This window comes from Cannabis sativa, chromosome 2, assembly GCF_029168945.1.
Source record: "Cannabis sativa cultivar Pink pepper isolate KNU-18-1 chromosome 2, ASM2916894v1, whole genome shotgun sequence".
NCBI classification, from domain to species: domain Eukaryota; kingdom Viridiplantae; phylum Streptophyta; class Magnoliopsida; order Rosales; family Cannabaceae; genus Cannabis; species Cannabis sativa.
This window is the reverse complement of record NC_083602.1, coordinates 31,298,847-31,309,528: the sequence shown is the minus strand read 5'-3', so window position 1 is coordinate 31,309,528 and position 10,682 is coordinate 31,298,847. Positions and strand designations below refer to the sequence as shown.

At 30.5% G+C, this 10,682-nt stretch overlaps 1 long non-coding RNA gene across 1 annotated transcript; it reads right to left on the bottom strand.

The window, feature by feature from the left end:
* Nucleotides 1-5,069: 5,069 nt before the first annotated feature.
* On the bottom strand, nucleotides 5,070-9,208 carry LOC133033956 (uncharacterized). The gene is made up of 2 exons (XR_009685959.1): nucleotides 7,706-9,208; nucleotides 5,070-5,589 (listed from the first exon to the last, which is right to left on the bottom strand). It is a non-coding gene; the product is annotated as an uncharacterized LOC133033956 (long non-coding RNA).
* Nucleotides 9,209-10,682: the final 1,474 nt, after the last annotated feature.

Genomic DNA, 10,682 nt, shown 5'->3' with positions numbered 1-10,682 from the left:
ATCTTATTTTAAATTTAAATATGGTCAAAATATCTAAAAAGATTTAATTAAAAAATCTTAAAAGATAAGATATTTTTAAAATATCTTAAAAGATATTATAAATATCTTAAAAGATATTATAAATATCTTAAAATATCTGATCTTAAATTTAAAAAAAATATAATCAAATTTAAAAATAAGATAGATTTTTAAGCAAAAAGATAAATACTAATTATTCGAATTAAATTACACTAATATCTTGAATTAAATTAAAAAAATTTAAATTAATTCAAAATGATAATTAGAATTGAATTAGGAATAGTAATAGTATATATACAAAACCATACAAAAAATTGGAAGTTAATTCCATGAAAAAGTATGAAAAATTGAAGAAAATTGAAAAAATTCGAAACTGTACGGACAGTTACGCGATCGCGATGAAAGCTATCAGCCTTGTGCGAATTTTGTCAAATCTTCAAAAAATCATAACTAATTCAAATAAAATCCAAATTGAGTTCTGTAAAAGGCTAACTTGCTTAATTTTTTCCATACTATCCAATAAAAATAATGCCAGAACCGAAATAACAATTATTTTTCACGAAAATTTCACAATCATCAATCAATCATCAAATAACACTCAATACAACATGATACCATCCAAAGAACATACAAACAATCGTTTTAAAGTCCAAATTACATGTAAGTAAATCAATTACCATGGCTCTGAGGCCAGTTGTAGATAGGGAGAGAGAAAGGCTCAGGTTTTTCTCTGAAGAAAAAATAGAAAATTTTAAGTGTAAATTTCCTGAAGCCTTCACTATCTATTTATAGCATTCCACTAGGGTTAGATTTGAATTATATGGCATTAAAATAATGAAAAAATCAATTTAAAAAAGCTACAAAGGTGGCTGGCCATACACTTAATGGATTGGGCCTTGGGCTTTGCAATTTTGCAATTTTAACACCTTTTGTATCTGATTTTCTCAAAAATGCCAATTTCCTAATTCAATCATTTAAATGCCAATTCTAACTATTTAATAACTATAAATAATTATTAAATAATATTGTCATTTATCATATTTATTAATTGAACCATACAAAGTATCATAATTAACAAATATGCCCTTATAAACTCTTTCTTTACAATTTCGCCCTTACTTAGTGAAAATTTCACAAATAGACATAGTCTAACTTGTGAATTATAATTGATTAATCAAAACCAATTACATGAGTCTTACAAGCAATATTATCTCAACTAGTGGGGGGACCATGGATTACATATAGCGAAAGCTTCAATAAGTAGATCAAGAATTTAGCACTAAAATTCACTAACTTATTAATTCTTCGTTGAATCCACGCATAGAACTTAGAATTGCACTCTCAGTATATAGAATGCTCTATATGTTCCACCATATAGACACATCATTAGTTATCCATTGTTATAATCCTAATGTGATCAATGATCCTCTACGTATGAATGATCTACACCTTTGTAAAGGGATTAAATTACGGGTTACACCCTACAATGTATTTATTCCTTAAAACACTTGACCCCGTATAAATGATATTTCAGCTAATGTGAAATGAGTACTCCACCATTTATGTTCGTTTGGTCAAGCTCGAAGGAGATCATCCTTTGCTTACTATTCGCCAGATAGAAGCTATAGATTCCATGTTTATGATAGCGCTCCCACTCAATTGCACTACCGTGTTCCCAAAATGTACGTATCACCCTGACCTAAAAGTAGGCTTAACTAACAAATCAAAGAACACGAATAGCCTTTCAAGATTGAGCCTAATCATATCAGGATTAAGATCATTTGATCTAGGATCAACTAGGCGATATTGACTTGAATAGATATTACGGTAAGTTTAATAAATCTAAGTCAAAGTTCAATATCGGTCCACTTAGATGCATACTCCATGCATCCAACACGAAACTTTACTTTAACCAATGCTCTGGAAAGAACATAGTATTTCTCCAAATACAAGTAAACTCTTGTTGTAGATTATCATATCAGTAAAACCCTATGTCTGATAAATCTAGGAAACTTTATTCACATAGTCATGTTTACTTTCCAATGTGTTGACGACACAATAAACAGGATCAAGTATGTGAAAAGGGTTTCAGATGAATTTATACATTATGTACATATAATCATGAAATAAATCATGTGAACCATGCAACATTAAATGTTATTTCTGATCTATATTAATAAACAAATCTGATTATATTGAAATGAGTTTTATTTAGGGCATAAAACCCAACAGAAGGCACCACTAGCAAGGCCACTCTGTCGATATTTTATAAGGAATTTAATATTTCATATAAATTATTCAATAATTTAATATTCATGCATATATCAAAATTTTCAACTTTTTATTTAATAATTAGAAATTTCTTTATAGGCTTTTTAGGGTATAAATCATAACATGATCTTGACCATTGATAATGATCAAATGGCTAAAATGATTCAGGATGATGATTGTCAATTTTTGGAGCCCGAATCGTGCCTGTTGGATTGTTTTCAAACTTTTTGTAAAGAAAAATTACACGACTTGGGGATTTTGACATTATATCTTCAGAGTTGAGATATGCATGTGAGACATGTCTATAAATATCTTGAAAAGATATTTCAAACACAATTGGAATTGCATCAATCAGATCAATATTGAGTGAGTTATGGTCATTTTAGTGAAGGTTGTTTAACAGCTGGTGCCCAAGTTGACATCCAGCGCCCAGGTTGACGCTGTATGAGTGGGAAAACATGTTACACTTATATATTTTGATGCCTAAATGCTCTTTTGACATCACTTAGTCAACGTCTTAGCTCTGGTGAAATTGTTCACCAATTCTTGGAGATTTTGCTTTTTTCGTGAAATTGGATGACTCAAAAGTTCCTGATTTACGACTGTTTTGTAGATATTACACATTGCTGAAAAGGTGAAATATAAAATGTGAATTTGACTTGTGAAAAATCGTAGCTTTAGTTTACTATAAAAGAAAAATAGGCAGATGTTCGATATGGAAATGTAATTGGATAAGCAAAACCCAACGCACCAGGTTACATGTCAACCTGGGCACTGGGTGCTCCTTAGTGAGCGTCCTGGGACTTGTTTTGATAATTCTTTGGAATTCAAGATTACGAATGACATCTCCTACCCCATTTTGGACTAAGATAAGAAGAAAGTTCGGAGAAAAAATTGTGTTTGAGTAGTAGAAACATGGAAACCAGGTTGAATGTCAACCTGAGCACATGGGTTAGCACCAGTGTCAACCTGGGTGTTGGGTCCCTATTTTGGCCCTCAAATGGTTTCATTTGTTTTTCGAGAACACTTTAATCTTGGTTATTGATGGAAACACAAAAATTTCTAGGAGACTTCTCAGTAAAAATGCTTAGAATTGGCCCAGGTTGAGAAAGTTTCATCTTAGGCAGTGGAACCTAGCACCCGGTCAACCTAAGGGCTGGGTCCTTGTTTTGGCCATCAGATGGCTCCTTTTTTTTTTCCCAAAAGTACCTGTATCCTAATTGCTGATGAAATAAGAGAATATGTCTGGAAGACTTTGTTAGAATTGTTGTTGGAAATGGCGTAGGTTGACAATATGTTAACCTGGGTGCTAATTGTTGGGAATATTTTACCAGGATCTAGATTTACTAACAAGTATGTTGAATTAACATCCTAAATATGAATATCACTAAAACAATGAAATAAAACACATAAGAGTTTAGAAAACATTACATTGGTTGCAGCGAAATTTAATGACTCCTTTCGCTTAGATTTTTAACCCTTGTTCCTTTTTGTCGCAGAGTATTATCAAGATCTGAGCCTAGATCTCTTTCTCTCCTTCGGGTTTGGTTACCACAGTCTTACTCACTATGATCGATTACTTGACTTGCTATGTGTGGGCATGACACTCTTTCAATGTAGGCTCGAATATGAAGAACAATGAAGGAGGCTTGAAAAACTGTATAGAAGATGTCTCTCATCTACTAATTGTCTGACATAGAAAACTAGGTTTAAGTTTGGTTGAATGATCAGTTGGATGAGATGAGAGCATCATATTCGTTATATAGTGTTTCAACTAGGGTTTAGGGCTGAATTATATGGATTAAAAAAGAATAAAATATTGGACAAAAATCACTCTAAGGCCAGCCATAAAGTGGACCACTCTCTAGTTACAATTTTGTTACTTTTTTTCAACCACTTATTCTTCTTTCACTAATACCATATTTTCCAATCCAATCCTATAAATGCCAAAATTATTTATTTAATAATTATAATTAATATATTGAATAAAATTTCCATCTATATTATTTATTAATCAGACCATACGAAGTTTCTTAATTAACAAATTGACCCCAAAACCTCTTTTCTTCACAATTAAGCCCTTGCTTAGTGAAAATTTATAAATAAGACATGGTCTAATTTTAGAATCATAATTGATTAATTAAAATCAATTAACTGAGTCTGCAAGCAGTATTATCTCAACTAGTGAGAGGACCATGAGCCTATATAACCGAGTTTTCAATAAGTAGATCTAGAATTCACCAAGTAAATTCTCTAACTTATTAATTTTTCCTTGCGCCATTATAGATTTGGAATTGAATAACACTCTCAATTATATAGAACACTCTATATGTACCACGATATAGATACGTTATGATTATCCATTATTACAATCTTAATAGTCAAAAATCCGCTATAGATGATCTACACTGAATAGGAACAAATTTATCGTTCTACCCTTCAATGTATTTTATCCTTAAAACACTTAGGTGGCGTTTGGTAATACTTTTGTTTTCTAATTTTAAAAATAGAAAAATAAAAGTAGATTTTTTGTTTTTAAAATTTTGTTTTTAAAAAATAAAAAATGTGTTCTATAACTACTTTTGTTTTTAAATTTTAAAAACAGAAAACAAAAGTATGTTCTGTAACTACTTTTGTTTTATAATTTTAAAAACACAAAACAAAAGTGTGTTCTATAACTATTTTTATTTTTCAATTTTAAAAACAAAAAACATAAATTTTGATTTTTTTTTAAATAAAAAATTATGAATATCATTTATTTTTATTTTTAAACAAATATATAAAAATTATAAAAAAAATCAAATAAAAAATACTCATTAACATCTTAAAAAATTTCAAGTAATTTAAAATCACGAAACTCATTATCTATAATAATACAAAACCGACAAAGTCATAATAAAATATGAACTAATAATTGTCCAATCTTGACGAAAAATATTAAAAAAGTTCTAATTGTTAATAAGCTTCACTCATTATCTTCATTGTCGATTTGCTCTCCATATATGATCAACAATTTCATCACGGACATTAGCCATTTCACGAATTTGATCTCTTGAAATGCTAAACTCAACACTATTATTCAAAGTTTCGTGAGTGCTTTGTATAGTAGCATCTTGTACTTTAGGAATGTCTTCATCTCCATCAAAATGTCTTTTTTTTGTATTTTTCCTTATAAAATTGTGATATCCACAACAGGCAATCACAATGTAATTCTGTATTTTCAGATAATATGAAGGCATTTGCTTGAAAATGGGAAAACGAGCCTTCAACAATAACCACCTCACTATCTGTTCCTGTCATCTATTCAATCTACATGTAATTACAAAACTAATCCTAAAATGTATATAAAAAATAATAATAAAATTAATTTAAAAAGTTACAAACTAATGAAAACTAATAAATCATAATCACCCTACAAAATTATCTAATCGAAATTCAAAGATAGATAACTTCTCAAAGATAGTCTCATGGGAATTAGCAAAACAAACGCAATTCATGCCAAAACTTATTTGGTGGGAGAGACTCACTAGAAGAAAGGCAATCTGCTGTGAATAAAAAGTCAGCAGAGCATTCTGTATCAGCTCTGATCATAAACCCAAACAAAACTATTTTTAAGATCATATTAAGGGATGTTATTTATTGGGGGAGTTTTTTGCTGCCTTGCTAGCTTAATAGGAGTAAGTTTGTGCTAGAAATAGTTTTGCATACTCCCCCAATAAATAACATCAGAGCTGATGCAGAAAGCTCTGCTGGCATTTTATTCATAGCAGAGAGCCTTTCTTCTAGTGAGTCTCTCCCACCAAATAATTTTTAGAAAAAGAAAACTTGATAAGATCACTGTGTACATGATAAACATCAAACAAATATAAATAATCTCAGAACAACTAGAATTCTAGTTTCTCTCATATGCACTAAAGAAAATCAAGTTTTAAGAAAATTTTACTTGTTTTCTACACACACAATTTAATTGTACACTCGGCAATTAAAAATAAAAGGAGCAGAAATAACATAGGCTCAACCATGAAAATCGATAATGGTACACTCGGGCACAAAATGAAATAAAGTTAAAAGTACCAAAGGATAGATAGCAGATCATTTCTAATTGTACTATTATCACCTTTCATGACCTGAATCTCTTTAATCAACCCAAAAGGTAATCCCTTTAATGAATTATAATCTTACTCCAATACTGAAAACTATAGACCATTATTTGAATCTTACATTACTCTCAAACTCCCACACCCATGACCCAACCACTGGAGCTCAAATTCAAATATCATTTAAACAAAACAGGAAAAAACAAAAACAAAAATAGAGAAAAGTTCAAGTACACATACAATTTTTTGAGCTTGCTTAGAAGTTGCTTTATTCTTCTTTTTTAGTTGGTCATTTTAAGGCAAAGTATAAATAATGCTAAAATTTTAAGCACTGGAAAAAGTCTTGTATTGATCTCCCTAAGTTTTCAGGAAAAAAAACTTGGAAATTATATCAAGCATGGAGGTTTTACTATGGAGGAAGACAATGTCATTTGGACTCTTTATAGTAACATTGGATAGCATCACATCTTTGTTTTTATGTATGTATGGATAGCTTTTCATGTATATAACTATGGTAATTTTCAACTTAAATTTATTAGGTGGTCTGTTATAGCATCACAACTGCTAGGAAGAACAGATAATGATGTGAAAAACTACTGGAACACCTAGTTGAAGAAATAATTATTGGCAAGAAGCGCTAATAGTAATGAGACTACTAATAATAGCACTACTACAACCGATCATCTCAACTTGACTCCTTTCCAGTTTACCTTTGATTAATTCCAAAATTGAAAACTCTGATCAGGGGAACTCTATAAAAAAAAAATAACAAAAACAAATAGAGCATCATTGTTTGTACCATATAATAGTACTACTGTTTTCTATCTACATTTGCATGTTTAATGGGCTCCTTCATTAAAAACAGATTATGATATAATTATTAGTATCTAGGGACCATGGGATTAAACATACAAGCTTGATTAGTGCTTGTATGCATGTAGCCCACATATATACAAGCATATATTATATGCACATATATATAAAGCCATTATATATTATGATCAAACCCTTCAAACTTTGATATGTATAACACTATCTGAGAGAGACTAATGAACATCTAAGGATATGTTAGCTAAATAATTTCTACCACAAAACCAATCGAATCAACCAAAGACAAAAATCACTCACATACTCAAATCCCATTATTTTTTATTATTTTTTTTTTTGGAAATTAAACAACAAAATTTCATACCAGATATTAAACCCAAAACCAATTTGAAAAATTAAATCCAAAGACCTGATAAAAGCTAAGAACAAATTTTCTCAAACAAAAACCCTAAAATAAAAAAAATGAAATAAAATAGAAGAGAGAATCATACCTGTAATAGCAAAAAGTCTTTCTCTCTACGAAGCCATTCTCATTGTCATGCTATTCTCATTTTCAAATCTGCGAATGAAGGAATAACAAAAAAAAAAAACTAAGAAATAAAAAGAGAGACAGGTGAGATATATATATATATATATAGAGAGAGAGAGAGAGAGAGAGAGAGAGAGAGAGAGAGAGAGAGAGAGAGAGAGGAATAGAGAAATATAAATATACAGAGAGAGAGAGAGGATTTAACTGAAATGGTGAAGCTAAGCCATGGAAGAACTGTCTGAGCTAAGGAAAGTGACTAAACTAGAGAGAAAAGCGAAAATGAAAAAAGTATTTTTAAAATCATCACAAATCTGTTTTTAAAATTTACTTCATTTTATTTTTTAATTTTAAAAACAAAAAATAAAATTGAGTTACCAAACACAATTTCTATTTGTATTTTTAAATTTTTGATTAAAAAAACAAAAAACCATTTTTAAAATGGTTACCGAACATGCCCTTGGCTACCTATAAATGATACTTCAGTAAACTAATATAATTACTAAAATGAGGCCTTAATCAGCCAAGCTCGAAGAAAATTATCGTTTCACTTTTAAATACTTATAGAAGCTATAGATTCCATATCTATAATCAACGCTCCCACTCAATTTAACTATCATGTTCCTAAGATGTAAATATCTGCCAGAACCATTTGTTAGCATCTACGAACAACTTGAAGAACATAAATAATACAACTAAACTGAACCTAGCCATATCAGGATTAAGATCCATAGACCTATGATCAACCATTGATATTGACTTAGAAAGATATAACGGTAAGTTTATTATCCAAGATCAATATCGATCTCTTCCAATGTATACTCTACACATCCGATACTGGTAAACTTTACCAATGCCCTGAAAAGGACATAACACTTATCCAAGGTGTAAGTATACCTTATCACCGATCATCATGTCAGTCTAAATCTAGTGAACTGACAAATCATGGAAATTAAACTTTTGAACATATAATCATGATTATATTTCACTGTGCTGACGATACTATAATCATGAATAAATATATATGTTTTGGACTTAATAGAATTTATACATTAAGTATATGATCATGAAATATATCATGTTAACCATGGAACATAGAATGATTTCTGATCTTTTATTTATTAGTAAATTTGATTATATTGAAATAGGTTTAATTTAGGGCACAAAACCCAACACTAATGACCATGCCCAATGTCAACTTGGGCGCTAATGACCATGCCCAGTGTCAACCTGGGTGTTGGGTCACCTATTTGGCCTCCAAGTTGATTTGTTTCTTTCTTTATAGCACTTTTTTCCTCATTTTGGATGATGAAGAAGAAGAAGAAAATTCAGGGGAGACATCTTCAAAAATGTGGTCGAAAGCACCCCTGGTTGACAACATGTCAACCTAGGCACTGGGTCCATCAACAGGTCAACTTGGACACCGGGTGCCCAGGTGCCTCAAATAGGAAGTGTTCCTATTCTTATTCTGATGGCTCTAGCATGTTTGTGATAGGTCTTATTCTTGTCTAAGTGCAAGGTTTGGGCAATCTGCACTATGATGAACCTAAAAACTGAAACACTAGCCTAGGATGTCAGCTTGGGCTCTGGGTGAAACCCTTGGTGTTCGGGTTGGCTTCTGGGATTCTGATTTCACATTTTTCAGTTCTCAAGCTTTGAACTTCGAGTCAACCTGACTTGTTGGTTTAGAACACTAAAGGATGATGATTTGGAAACAACTTGACGAGATCTAAATACCTATTTTGGAGCTCTTGTAGTCAACCTGGGCGTAGGACTAGGGAGCCTTCCCGGGGTCGACAACTTTGACTCGGAGCACTTAACCCCATAAATTTTTTTTCTTACTACTTTAATGATTGAAACCCTAAAAAATATTGATTAGGGTTTCAATGGCAAGTAGGCTTTAATAATTTATTGGGCATTTTTTCTTTTAATATTAGTTACTTAAATCAATGCAAAAGAGAAAATGTCAGTTTTAAACTGGTGTAAAGTAGTGTCGAATTAGAAGTGACAAAAACTTTCAATTCGAAATTTTTGCATCAGTTTTGAGGAATAATGTCTTTATTGGGACACTTTGCACCATGGCACACACTTATCACTTCTTGTAGTTTGTAAAAATTCCCAAAAGTTTCAAGAAAAGGAAAAAAAATGTTTTGCTTCTATACAACTTATAAATAATGACCCAAAAGATAAAGTTGATCATGCTATATATTTTAAAATGATATAAAAGTAGTCATAATATTTTAAATTGTTAATTAAACAAAACATGTGGAATTAATACTTTATTGTCATGTTTCCTAAATGATTACAACATATATCACAGTAGCATTGCAATGATGCTTGGGTTATTTTAAAAACATTAACTAGTACACTAATTTTTCTTTTTAAAATATATGTATGTATGTTAAGTAGTGCTAAAAGGTAGGTTGGACTTTAAGTGGTATACAAGTCATATCTCTATTATATAATAATACTTTAATAACTGAGTTAATAATGCTTTTCTAAATGTTTCTTACAAATGTTGCCAAAACTAATGGTTTGTTTTTTTTCTTACCTTTTTCAATGAAAATACAGTCCATATATTAGATGTAAAAAAAAACTATATATATAAATGCATGTGATGTTCTGCTTGCTGGTTCATCTAGTTCTTCTTAGGATGCCATTTTCCCAAAAAGAAAAGAAGAAACAAAAAACTAAACAAAAACCGGAATATGGGACCACAGTTAGTGTACTTATGATCTGATTAATATTGTATGTATATAAGCAAAACAAGACTATACTAATAATGAGTACGTGTTATACTTCAATGGAAAAGAAACTTATTAAATTGAATCTCAGTACACATCATACCCTGAATTACATACAAAAGTAGAGAAGGAGTAGTGGACCATTTCCACAAATTAATATTAATTTCTCGATATGATATAATTGCATCTAATGAAGTA